Source organism: Lithobates pipiens, unplaced genomic scaffold, assembly GCF_037356315.1.
Source record: "Lithobates pipiens isolate NorthernLeopardFrog02 unplaced genomic scaffold, aLitPip1_a1.2 Scaffold_27, whole genome shotgun sequence".
NCBI classification, from domain to species: Eukaryota; Metazoa; Chordata; class Amphibia; order Anura; family Ranidae; genus Lithobates; species Lithobates pipiens.
In genome coordinates this window covers 95058898-95072989 of record NW_027507788.1, presented here as the reverse complement: position 1 = coordinate 95072989, position 14092 = coordinate 95058898, and positions in this window count along the sequence as shown.

The window sequence follows — 14092 nt, the reverse complement described above, 5'->3', positions numbered from 1 at the left end:
CTGACAACAGGCAATTGCACTTACTAAGGTTTCCACATGCAGGAAATGACAAAGCTGTGAATATGCCAAATCTGATTCATTAACCATTGAAAACCGATATGCTGCAATATTCTACATGTACCACCAGAGGGAGGTGTAGTAAAAGTAAAAGACATTATCTAATGTGTATCTACCGTATGTGCATGTATATATATATATATATATATATATATATATATATATATATATATACAGTGGTGTGAAAAAGTGTTTGCCCCCTTCTTCATTTCCTGTTCCTTTGCATGTTTGTCACACTTAAGTGTTTCGGAACATCAAACCAATTTAAACAATAGTCAAGGACAACACAAGTAAACACAAAATGCAATTTGTAAATGAAGGTGTTTATTATTAAAGGTGAAAAAAAATCCAAACCATCATGGCCCTGTGTGAAAAAGTGATTGCCCCCCTTGTTAAAACATACTATAACTGTGGTTGTCCACACCTGAGTTCAATTTCTCTAGCCACACCTAGGCCTGATTATTGCCACACCTGTTCACAATCAAGGCATCACTTAAATAGGAGCTGCTTGACACAGTAAGGTCCACCAGAAGATCCTTAAAAGCTACACATCATGCCGAGACCCAAAGAAATTCAGGAACAATTGAGAAAGAAAGTAATTGAGATCTATCAGTCTGGAAAGGGTTATAAAGCCATTTCCAAAGCTTTGGGAATCCAGCGAACCACAGTGAGAGCCATTATCCACAAATGGCGAAGACATGGAACAGTGGTGAACCTTCCCAGGAGTGGCCGGCCGCCCAAAATTACCCCAAGAGCGCAGCGACGACTCATCCAAGAGGTCACAAAAGACCCCACAACAACGTCCAAGGAACTGCAGGCCTCACTTGCCTCAGTTAAGGTCAGCGTTCATGCCTCCACCATCAGGAAAAGACTGGGCAAAAATGGCCTGCATGGCAGAGTTCCAAGGAGAAAACCACTGCTGAGCAAAAAGAACATCAAAGCTTGTCTCAATTTCTCCACAACACATCTTGATGATCCCCAAGACTTTTGGGACAACATTCTGTGGACCGATGAGACAAAAGTGGAACTCTTTGGAAGGTGTGTGTCCAAGTATATCTGGCGTAGAAGGAACACTGCATTTCATAAAAAGAACATTATACCAACAGTAAAATATGGTGGTGGTAGTGTGATGGTCTGGGGCTGTTTTGCTGCTTCAGGACCTGGAAGACTTGCCGTGATAAAAGGAACTATGAATTCTGCTGTCTACCAAGAGATCCTGAAGGAGAATGTCCGACCATCTGTTCGTGTACTCAAGCTGAAACGAACTTGGGTTCTGCAGCAGGACAATGATCCTAAACACACCAGCAAGTCCACCACCGAATGGTTGAAGAAAAACAAAATGAAGACTTTGGAGTGGCCTAGCCAAAGTCCTGACCTGAATCCTATTGAGATGTTGTGGTATGACCTTAAAAAGGCCGTTCATGCTCGAAAACCCTCTAATGTAACTGAATTAGGACAATTCTGCAAAGATGAGTGGGCCAAAATTCCTCCAGGACGCTGTAAAAGCCTCTTGCACGTTATCGCAAACGCTTGGTTGCAGTTGTTGCTGCTAAGAATGGCCCAACCATTTATTAGGTTTAGGGGGCAATCACTTTTTCACACAGGGCCATGATGGTTTGGATTTTTTTTCACCTTTAATAATAAACACCTTCATTTACAAATTGCATTTTGTGTTTACTTGTGTTGTCCTTGACTATTGTTTAAATTGGTTTGATGTTCCGAAACACTTAAGTGTGACAAACATGCAAAGGAACAGGAAATGAGGAAGGGGGCAAACACTTTTTCACACCACTGTATATATATATATATATATATATATACACAGTATCTCACAAAAGTGAGTACACCCCTCACATTTATTGTAAGTATTTTATTATAGCTTTTCACCTGACAACACTGAAGAAATTACACTTTGCTACAATGTAAAGTAGTGAGTGTACAGCTTGTATAACAGTGTAAATTTGCTGTCCCCTCAAAATAACTTGCAGCCAGTAATGTCTAAACCGCTGGCAACAAAAGTGAGTACACCCCTAAGTGAAAATGTCCAAATTGGGCCCAAATTGCCAATATTTTGTGTGGCCACCATTATTTTTCCAGCACTGCCTTAACCCTCTTGGGCATGGAGTTCACCAGAGCTTCACAGGTTGCCACTGGAGTCCTCTTCCACTTCTCCATGATGACATCACGGAGCTAATGGATGTTAGAGACCTTGCGCTCCTCCACCTTCCATTTGAGGATACCCCACATATGCTCAATAGGGTTTAGGTCTGGAGACATGCTTGGCCAGTCCATCACCTTTACCCTCAGCTTCTTTAGCAAGGCAGTGGTCCTCTTGGAGGTGTGTTTGGGGTCCTTATGTTGGAATACTGTCTTGTGGCCTAGTCAATCAACTTGGGTAAACCAACCTGCTGAGTTTGCTTAAGGTTATTACAAGCGACTGCTAAAGCCTCTAGAAATAATCACTAAATTTGTGCAGATTAGGATTAACAATACAAAAAGGGTCCGAAAGACAAAGAATATGCATCCAGTAGAGAGCAACGTTAAACCGATTATAAAGGCTGTGCCTCAAAGCCAGATTTCTGTGGCTCCTTCAAGGCTTTACGTTCCAGCACAGCACAGTCTCTATGAAGCTCAAGAATAACAGAGATTTAGGCGGGCTATACACGGAGCATGGGTTGCAGGAACAAAATTTGCTTGATTCCCCCCATTAACAGCGACATTGTGCCAATGTCTTCTGCCGGCGGGGACGGCTTTCTAATCTGCACCAATTTAGTAAATGTGAAGTTACAGTTATCCCCTGTCTGATCGTTCAGCCAATTACACATCCTTTACGCTGTTTAAAATCTTCCATTCTGGCAACATCCAATGCCAAATAGGTCAACCTGCAGGCTTATGATTGCAAAATCTGAGCATCAAAATCTACATTGTAAATATCCCAGATAGCAAGCAATTGTGCCTCAAGTTTGAAAATGACTTGCTAAGCTAAACTTGCCAGGCTTCACAAGTTTGTTGCACAATTGCAGCAAGTCTGCATTGCACGACTCCAGATCAACTTTCTTTGCAAGTCTGCTGCAGGTTCTGGTTCTGTTATGTTGTGCAATAGTCATCCCACCACAGGGGTCACTGTGACTGAATTTTCATGCTATAGACTTTCAAAATTCTTGCTGTAGACTCACCACTGCAACTTTGCTCTTGCTAGAGACTTGCCACGCAAATTTCCTACTAAATTTCCAATTCTTGGCAAGTTAGCCTTGCTCTCTGAGAAGCACAAATCCATCACAGAAAAAAGCTAAACTATAACTAAAGGCAAAACTATTTCTTTAATTTTGGACAGAGTGGAAAGGGATTAAAACACCTGTCAGTTTTTATTGCGATTATTGAGATTCATCCTCTTTATTTGTCCTGTTCACCATTCGCATTGAAAGTAAAAGAAAATCCCAAATTTTGGGTTGTCCAAAGAAAATGAATAAAGGGAAAATCTTCCAATGGGGACACTAGTTCTGGTGACCTGTGGGTCCCTGAAGTATTCCCTTAATTTGCAGGGATTTCTTCTCACTTCCTGTTTTGGTGATGGGACAGGAAGTTAAGGCAAATCTGTCCAAAGGGGCACAGATGGCAAAAAATTAACTAACGGGGGTTATAACCATCCCTTACTCTATCCAAAATGAAAAAAAATGTTTTGCTCTTAGTTCTACTTTAAACTTTCTTTCCTAAGGTTACCGGCCTGTGAACTCACAAGCCAAGCATAAGTCACCAACTATGACTTCATGGCATGCCGTACAGCTTATTTGTTAATTTATAGTCATTGACAACACAACAGATGTCAAACTTTTATATTGTTTGAAGATAGCATGAGATAGCTGAGTAAGATTAAATGTTTTTCATTTGCTGCACTGTCGAACAAGTGTGTATACTAGAAGCTTTTCTAGTTGCCTGAGCATGTTGTTTTCTGACACGGCTCATTTTGTACAGCCATTAGCTAGAAGCTATGCCTTCTGAGGCAGGAAACATGGCTGTGCATTAACGATCAATAAGTCCTCTGCGGAAAATAGAAATTGTAATAAACAGTTTTACTCATTTTTAATTTTAGCTACCAACTTACTAAATGCTGACTATTTCCACCACACTTTACAGAAAACACACTGGATTGTTCCCGTCAGTCCCTGCCCCAACTGCGTTTATAGTCTAATAATGTCCTTACCGCAGTCACATATTTCTACACATTTTGGGGTCAATAAAATTTCTAGTATATATTTGGATTGTGGGAGAGAAAGCATGCAAATAAGTGGATAATACAAACTCTGTATAGGTATGTAGCGCTGGCTCCTGAGGAGCATGCGCTATATGTTTTTTTTTCTATTTAGAGTTCCTAAAGCCATAGTTGGGTTTTAGGGTTAATTTTACCAAATTATGGTTTCAGTACCAATCTAGCTGGATTGCACTGGGTTCTGCTTGGCCACAGGTGTTGCTATCACCACTGGCAAGTGTGAGAGCGCAGTCTAGCTGGGCGCATTGAGTGCCATTCTTTCTCTGAGCCTGCCCAGTGGGAGTGTCATCTTGCTGTGCATTCTCGGAGAGTGTACTTAAGGTACTGACATCACGTGCTTCTGGGTTCCAGTCCAGAAGATCTTTCTGTCTGCTTGGTCCTGGTCCTCCTGACCAGCCCTCATGGCCTGGGGTGCGGATCCATCCAATTCCAAGTCTCGGGGCTGGCTAGCCCGAGGCAAAGTAACTGGGAGGAGGATTCAAAGGTGATCCGATGCCGTCTCATCTGTGGAGAGGCCCAGCAACTGGAGAAGCAACCAGGGGAGGACTGTTCGGGAGAGGGCCATGCATAAGGCTGGTTTCTCAGAATGAGCCTGGAGGCTCAGTTGAAGGACTCTAAGTGAATCTACACTCATACCGTATCGCCGGACCAGCTGCAAGATACTGGTACCATATGATAGCTCTCTAAATTTGTCTACGTCCCTCAGTTACATCCAAGTCTGTGGCAGAGAGTTTGTTCAGGTGTTCTACATTCAAGTTTGTGGCAGAGAATTTATTCACAAGTGTTCTACATCCAGGACTGTGGCAGAGACCTTACTTTGCTTAAACACTCTGCTAGGCCTAGTGAGAGGAGGTCTATCAGGTAGCTGTGAGAATCCAGTTGTGAGCGGTAATTCTCTAGATTTCTATAGTGAGAGACTTCCTATGTTTTGCAGTTTCAAAAGTACCTGAACTTCCTACCTAACCCTCTACCCTTCTTTGAGAGACTGTTTTGTCTACTTGTTTTCAAATAAATATAAAGTGGATCCAGTGTCAATTTCTACAATGCTTTGGGCCATCTACCTTGGGAAACCCCTAGATGCACATGAGGACAAGAAGGTAATGGTAAGCCCAATAAAACCAGCAGCTCCTTCGGGGGTCAGTGCTACACATAGTAGTCTTACCGGAAATTAATTGAACGACTCTAATGTTGAACTGTATAAGGCTAACTTGTTGGTGGGGCCCAAAACATGACTAACTCACCCACTTGTCCTCTGCCAGAGCCCATCTACTATAAATCAGGGCAAATTTAATTAAAATAAAAAAATGACACTTTATCACTTTTATCACTTAAAAATAACAAACATTATTCTTACATGTTCTGAGCAGTGGTTTTGCACTGAACAGCCCAGATCCTCCTCGCCTCGAGTCCCTGACGACACCCCAGGCCCCTCTCTCTAACCAAGTGCCCTCACAGCAAGCAACTTACTATGGGGGGCACCTGAGTTGAGCCGCTGCTCTGTGTGTGTATTCAGACATGGAGCCGTGGTTTGGCCCAGCTCCCTCTCTCTCCTCATTGGCTCACTAACTTTGCCAGCAGCAGAAGCCAATGGCGCCACGCTGTTATCTGAGACAATGAGGAGGGAGAGTCCCGGGCAGCTGAGACTCTCCTGCAACATCGCTGGATCGAGATAGGCTCAGGTAGGTATGAGGGGAGCTTCAAAGGGGAGCAGAGTAATCCCTGCCAAGTTTGGCATTATCCTGTGATACATAAAAAAAAAAAAAAAGATTATACATACACACACACACAGTATCTCACAAGTGAGTACACCCCTCCCATTTTTGTAAATATTTTATTATATCTTTTCATGTGACAACACAGAAGAAATGACACTTTGCTACAATGTAAAGTAGTGAGTGTACAGCTTGTATAACAGTGTAAATTTGCTGTCCCCTCACAAATAACTCAACACACAGCCATTAATGTCCATGACCATGAATGTAATGGCACTTTGGGCAACAAAAGTGCCCAAAGTGTCAATATTTTGTGTGGCCACCATTATTTTCCAGCACTGCTTTAACCCTCTTGGGTACGGAGTTCACCAGAGCTTCACAGGTTGCCACTGGAGTCCTCTTCCACTCCTCCATAAAGACATCACAGAGCTCAATAGGGTTTAGGTCTGGAGACATGTTTGGCCAGTCAATCACCTTTATCCTCAGCATCTTTAGCAAGGCAGTGGTCATCTTGGAGGTGTGTTTGGGCCACAGGGCAGTATTGCAACAGGATAACAACCCCAGTCTTCGAAGGGAGGGGATCATTCTCTGCTTCAATATGTCACAGTACATGTTGGCATTCATGGTTCCCTCAATGATCTGTAGCTCTCCAGTGGCGGCAGCACTCATGCAGCTGCAGACCATGACACTCCCACCACCATGCTTGACTGTAGGCAAGACACACCTGTCTTTGTACTCTTCACCTGGTTGCCGCCACACACGCTTGACACCATCTGAACCAACAGTTTATCTCATCAGACCACAGGACATGGTTCCAGTAATCCATGTCCTTAGTCTGCTTGTCTTCAGCAAACTGTTTGCAGGCTTTCTTGCAAAGTTCAATGAGAGCTTTTGGTTGGAAATTCCAACCGTGTGTATGCTCCATCGGACTTTTGCTGGCGGAATTTCTGCCAGCAAAAGATGGAAAAATAGAGAACCTGTTCTCAAACGGAAAAAGTTCAGTTCGGAAATTCTGATCAATCATCTGTAGCAATTCCAAAGCACAAAATTCCTACGCATGCTCGGAAGCATTGAACTTAATTTTCTTGGCTTGTTGTGGTGTTGTACATCACCGCGTTCTTGACGGTCGAAAGTCCAGAGAACTTATGTATGACCGTGTGTATGCAAGCCAAGTTTGAGCAGAATTCCGTCTGAAAAACTATCCAAGATTTTTCCGACTAAAACTCCGATCATGTGTACGCAGCATTAGCGCTTCAATTTGTATGCAATCAGGCAGGCCCTTGCACTACATGGTTTTGGTAAATCTGAAGACAAAAATCTGCAGAAAATCTAATAGTGTCTAAGGGTCTTTAGTGCCTATGTTTTCACGCATAGTTGAGTGTCTGCAGGCAACAGTGAAGCATGGTGGAGGTTCCTTGCAAATCTGGGGCTGCATTTCTGCAAATTGAGTTGGAGATTTGGTCAGGATCAATGGTGTCCTCAATGCTGAGAAATACAGTCAGATATTTATCCATTATGTCATACCATCAGGGAGGAGTGTAATTGGCCCCAAATGTAATCTGCAGCGAAACGACAACCCCAAACTTACAGCCATTGTCATTATGAACCATCTTCAATGTAATGAAGACCTTGAGGCAGTCTATATCCACAGAAGATCTGCGGTTCGTTCTTCAGGCCGGGTTCACACCGCTGCGATGCGGGAACGCCGCAAATCCGCGGCGTTTTCCCGCATCGCATTACTCCCGCCGGCAGTTCACACTGCCCTATGCGGACGGCTGGGAGTGTCAATGATATGTTAATGACACCCCCAGATCCGTCCGCATATCGCAGTGCGATCTGCCGACTCGCACAGGAATCGGATCGCATGGTGTGAACCCCCATGCGATCCGATTCTGTTGCGGACCAAAAAAAGGGTCCCGTGCGAGTTTGCTGCGGGACCGATGCGAATTCAGCCATACTATCTGTATGGCTGTACTCGCATCGCTACGGAGATCGGATGTGATTTGCGGTGCGAATCACATCCGGATCTCCCCCCGCAGCAGTGTGAACCCAGCCTCAAGGTGTTTGGATCAAACTGCCTGCTGGGTTCCTTCAAAATCTGTGTGCATGTGTACCTAGAAGATTTGATGCTATTTTGAATGCAAAGGGTGGTCACCCCAAGGAGATTTGATTTGTATTTATCTTCTGTTCATTTACTGTCCATTTTGTTAAAAGTTTATTTTTATCAGTTAACACTTCTATTTCTAAAAGAAATCTCAATAAACAGTACTGTGCAAAAGTTTTATGCAGGTGTGGAAAATTTTTGTAAATTAATCATATTTGTGGCTATGGGAGCTCTCCTCAATGATCTGCTTTACACCCACATACTCTGCCTTGGCAGCATTAGGTGTTTCATAGCTATGAAGGTAATTCCCTGTATCTGGAAGCAGAACATTCGACTTTTTAGATCTGATGAACTACGATGTTCTGGGTAAGAGTGCCTCACATGGGTCGTACCCTGTTTATTCTTTCCACAAATGGCTCATGACCCCAAAAACCAGCGCCCATTGCCAATGTAACAGTGGGGTGGATTTACTAAAGCCAAATAGAATGTGCCCTTTGCAAGTGCTGTTGCTCCAGAGCTTAGTTAACAAGACAAATCTTCACTTTGCCAAGAATACTGTAGCGCATTTACGTTTTTGGTAACATGACAAAATGTGGAAAATGTTAAGGGGTCTGAAAACTTTTTCAAGGCAATTTAGCTTCTAGCAGGGGATTACCCTTGATAAATCTTGTTGCTGTTCCGAAGGGAACACAGTCAAATATATTTGCAGCGTGCCAAAGGAGGTCTTCCTCATTTTGTTGTCCTTCGAGTCAAGTAGGCATAACCCATTTCCCCTTTTTACCCTATCCAAGTTGAATTCCCTAAAAACAAAACCGCACTCCAATGAAAAACGATTTCTTTACTGTCATAAATCCATACAGCAAGGATAAAACCACTAACATGTTTCACACGGTTAAGGCAGGTGCTTAAGGCCACCTTACCAATCGCTTTGTGTCTGCTACTCCTCTCTGTCAATCCCCCCACTGGCTTCTGCTCACCCAATGAATTTAATTCAAAATACTAACAACTACTTACAAAGCCATCCACAACTCTGCCCACATCTACATTACTGACCTAGTCAAAAATACCATCCTAATCATTCTCTTCGTTCATCTCAAGACCTCCTGCTCTCAAGCTCCCTTGTCACCTCCTCCCATGCTTGTCTCCAGGACTTTTCCAGAGCCTCTCCAAGGGGACAGCAGGCTTAAGGCCCCTTTCACACTGGGGCGGGAGCGGCGTCGGCAGTAAAGCGCCGCTATTTTTAGCGGCGCTTTACCGTCGCTTTAGCAGCGGTATTCGGACGCTAGCGGCTGAAAAAGGGTTAAAACCACTTGCAAAGTGCCGCTGCAGCCCCATTTTCCAAAGATGCGGCTAGCAGGACTTTTTTTACTGTCCTGCCAGCGCACTGCTCCAGTGTGAAAGGAGCCGCATTTTTCAGGCGCTATACAGGCACTATTTTTAGCGCTGTAGCGCCTGAAAAATGCCTCAGTGTGAAAGGGACCTAAGTAGGCAGGACTGACGAGCGAGATATCAACAGCTGAGTAACTGTGGAGAGATAGGATCTGGCAATTAGCCGACAGCTGAGCAGCCAGTTCAGAGAAGGGCTGAGCCCAGCCCTGACAATTAGAGCCCTTTCACACCGAGGGTGTTTTGCAGGCGCTATACCGTTAGAAATAGCACCTGCAATCCGCCCTCAAACTGCTGCACCATTCATTCCAGTGTGAAAGCCCTGAGGGCTTTCACACTACAGCGGTGCGTTGGCAGGACGTCAGGAAAAGCCCTGCCAGCAGCTTCTTTGGAGCGGTGAAGGAGAGATGTGTGTTTACCGCTCCTCCACCACTGCTCCCCATTGAAATCAATGGGGCAGCGCGGCTATGCTGCCGGCAAAACGCCGCTATTGCGGCATATTGCAGGCGGTTTTAACCCTTTCTCAGCCGCTAGCGGGGGTAAAAGCCCCCCGCCTTATGGCCGAATCCGACGGTAAAACGCCGCTAAAAATAGCGTTGTTTTACCGCCGACGCTATAGGCTCGCAGGTGTGAAGGGGGTCTTAGAAGACCAGATGAACAAAATAAAAGTATTTTACCTGCCAAAAAATACACTGTCATTCAGCTGTGAATTTAAATGTTTACTTCTACTTCTGCATAAAATGGTTAGACAAATAAACCTTTTTGATTGCTTACTACTGCCACTGTATACCATATAAAAAAAACTAAAAAAAGCATTATGGTTTTAAAATGGTTAAATCAGGTGAGAAAAAAAATGCAATGTATGTGTAGCTAGCGCTAGATAAAACAACGACTGCAAGTGCGTGTTTAGTTTTATAGATATTTACATTAGATAGACGTCATCCCAGAGGAATGGATGGAGAGTGGCAAGTTCCTGTTACAGTATATTGATTAAATACTGCAAGGCTTAAATAAGCTGCAGAGTAAGACAGGCCTAGCTTGCTGCTGTCTTGTAATATCGATGTTATTGCACCACTAACTTAATAAATCCCGGTGTTTATATGCACATCTTTGTGCAGACTTTTACTTACACTTGCTTACTTAGACTTGTTTTTGTAATGGAGAAAATGACTCAACAGCATGCTACTTGGCTTATTCGAAAACCGAAGCAGGGGCAAAGCAGCACGTGTGAAGTTCTGTAACCCACCACAAGAGATCAACATGAACCTTATGCCGCGTACACATGAACGGACTTTCCGGCAGACTAGGTCTGGCGGACCAGAATCCGTTGGACAATTCGATCGTGTGTGGGCTCCAGTGGACTTTTTTTTTCCCAAAAGTCCGATGGACCTAGAAATAAAACATGTTTCAAATCTATCCGACGGTCTCAGCTTTCTAGCATGCAAACCATTTGTCTGTGTGCTAGTCCGATGGACCAAATGCGACGCAAGGACAGCTATTGGCTACTGGCTATTTAACTTCCTTGTTTAGTCCCATTTACGGCATCACGTTCAAAACGAACTGACTTTCGTTCAGAAGGAATTTTCGGCGGAGGTCCGACGGACTGTCGGGAAGGCTGTCGGACCTAGTCCGTCGAAAAGTCTGGTCGTGTGTACGCGGCATTAGTGACATCAAACCAGCAAACAAGAGATTTGTATTTACCACTTTGGGCCATTACCTGCGCACCCAGTGTATGCAAACCCAAACCCAAAATCCAAGTTCCAATATGTTTGGCATTATGCTTCAATCTATACAGTTTTGTTAAGCATGCATCTGCATGGGTGCATGCTTATGTCGCCGTCTCTACATTTTTAAATGTTCTATTTGGACTTCATTTTTTTTCTTATCTAATAAACAGAAAAATATATATGTTGTATTTTGCTTTTCTTTTTTTTTTTACATTGATTTAATTGAATGAATAGGTTTTGCTGTTTATTAACAAACCCATTCTCTGAAATTAGCATAAAAATGTTGAATCACACACCATGTTCCTATTTTATCTTCTGATTGAATGGGTTGTGTTTACTATACAGCTCACTGATGAAAAAGCTTTATTGCTAAAAATAAAAATAAATAATAATAATGATTAGACTTCTTTTCTGTACAGTACATCCCATTGGTAAAGAGCTACATGTGCATCTCAAAAATTTGAATATCATCAAAAAGTTCATTTATATCAGTAATTCAATTCAAAAGTGAAACGCATAATTTATATAGATGAATTACAAACAGAGTGATATATTTCAAGCTTTTTTTTTATTTGATGATTATGGCCTACACTAGTGAAAACCCAAAATTCATTATCTCAAAAAATTTGAATATTACATAAAACCAATAAAAAAAAAGGCTTTTTTAATACATAAATGTTGGTTTAATATAAAGTATGTCCATGTACAGTATAGTGTGCACTCAATACTTGGTCGGGGCTCCTTTTGCATGAATTACTGCATTAATGCAGCGTGGCATGGAGGCGATCAGCCTGGGGCACTGCTGAGGTGTTATGGAAGCCCAGGTTGCTTAGCGGCCTTCAACTTGTCTGCATTGTTGGGTTTGGTGGCTATCATCTACCTCTTGACAACACCCCACAGATTCTTCTCTATGGGCTTTAGGTCAGGGGAGTTTTCAGGCCAATCAAGCACAGTGATACCATGATCAATAAACCAGGTGTTGGTACAGGCTGACACTGCCAAAAGTAACAAGTCCTGCTGAAAAATGAAATCAGCATCTCCATAAAGCTGGTCAGCAGAGGGAAGCATGAATTTCCTGGTAAAGGGCTGCGCTGACGATGGAAAAAGCACAGTGGACCAACACAAGCAGATGACATGGAATACACTGTTTCACCCTGCTCTGCACATGCTTAGTTGCTCTCTACATTTTCGGGGCAGTGCTGAAAAATAGAGGCCGAGCTGCTGACAGCCTAAAGATTTACTGCTGCTCAGGGGCTTTGTGCTTCAGCAAAATGGCAGCCTGCAGCAAGAAGAAACAGGAACAATGCTGGGGGAAATGTACAGCACACACTCATTTTGGTAGCATAATTATTAATATGGAATGTATGTTCCTTGTGTAGCACTGACCCCCGAAGGAGCTGCTGGTTTTATTGGGCTTACCATTACCTCCTTGTTTGCTTCTCCGTCTAGGGATTCCTGTGGTTGATGGCCCAAAGAATGTGGAAACTGTTTCTGTTACAAATAAATAACCCAAAAGAAGATTCAGTGTCAGAGTCTTTCAATAAAGGGTAGAGGGTTAGGAGTAAGTTCAGGTACTTAAGTTGCAACAATTAAAGGAAGTCCTTATAGTAAATCCAGAGAATAAAGACCGTTTCACAGCTGGATTTTACAACCCCTGGATAGACCTCCTCTCACTAGGCCTAGCAGCTGGTAGGGTGTTTGACAAAGTCTCTGCCACAGACTTGTTATTTACACTTGAGCGTTACCGAGGTACTGGGGTTCTCTCAGCCAATCCGGCGATACCATATGAGTGTGGATCCAGGTTGTGTCCTTCAACTAAGCCTCCAGGCTCCTTCAGAGAAGCCAGCCTTGCGCACGGCCTTCTCCTGAACAGTCCTTCCCTGGGGTTCTTCAGTTGCTGGGCCTCTCCCTTCAGATGAGACGGCACCAGATCACCCTTGGCTCAATAGGCCCCAAATTCCACTCGGGACTGTCCCTGCAGTTGCGTTGCCTCGGGCCAGCCGGCTGGGTCAGGAGGACCACCAGACCCGAACAGACAGAAAATCAACAGGTGGAAAACCCCGAACCACGTGGCATCGGCACCTTAAATACCACCCCCCAGAATGCACAGCAGGAGAACACTCCCACTGGGCTGGTTCTGAGAGAACAGTGGCAGTCAATACGCCCATCTAAACTGCGCTTCTACTTTTGCCGGCGGTGACAGCGACACTTGCGGTCAAGGAGAACCCAGTGCAACCCAGCTGGACTGGTACTGAAACCAGAAATTTTGAGAATAGTCCTGAAACCCAACTGTGGTTTCAGGCAAATTAACGTTAGAAAAAAACATGGCGCCTGCTCGTCAGGAGCCAGCGCTACACTTGCTAAAGAACATTATTTTTTATAAGGTTGTTATGGGTAAAGTTAATCTGACCCAGTGATTTGACCAAGTGACTATTACTGCTGGTGCTTAAATTATTGTCATGCAAGCTGAAAAATCTCTGTGCAGTGTGAGTGTTGGCACACTGGGATGCTGATGTCAACGGGCATTAAGATACCAGGAATGTAGATGAAAGGCAAATTTTCTGTGCAGTATTATGCAGCATAAATGCTATGACACCATGCACAAGAGTTCTTTTATATTTCATTTTACATTCAATCTATTTGTAGCGTTCTTCCCGACTTCCAAAGACCTGATGGTGACCCTTAGAGCCAGAGAGAACCGACATTCCTCCTCAGGGTGCAGGTCATTGGGCTTGGTGGGTGTAATGCAAGTTAGAAACGTGTACCAATCACTTTTGAATGCAACAAAAGAGATTTTATTGTCTCTTAACGAGAACTGGGGGAGAGAGAGAGTTTAGGG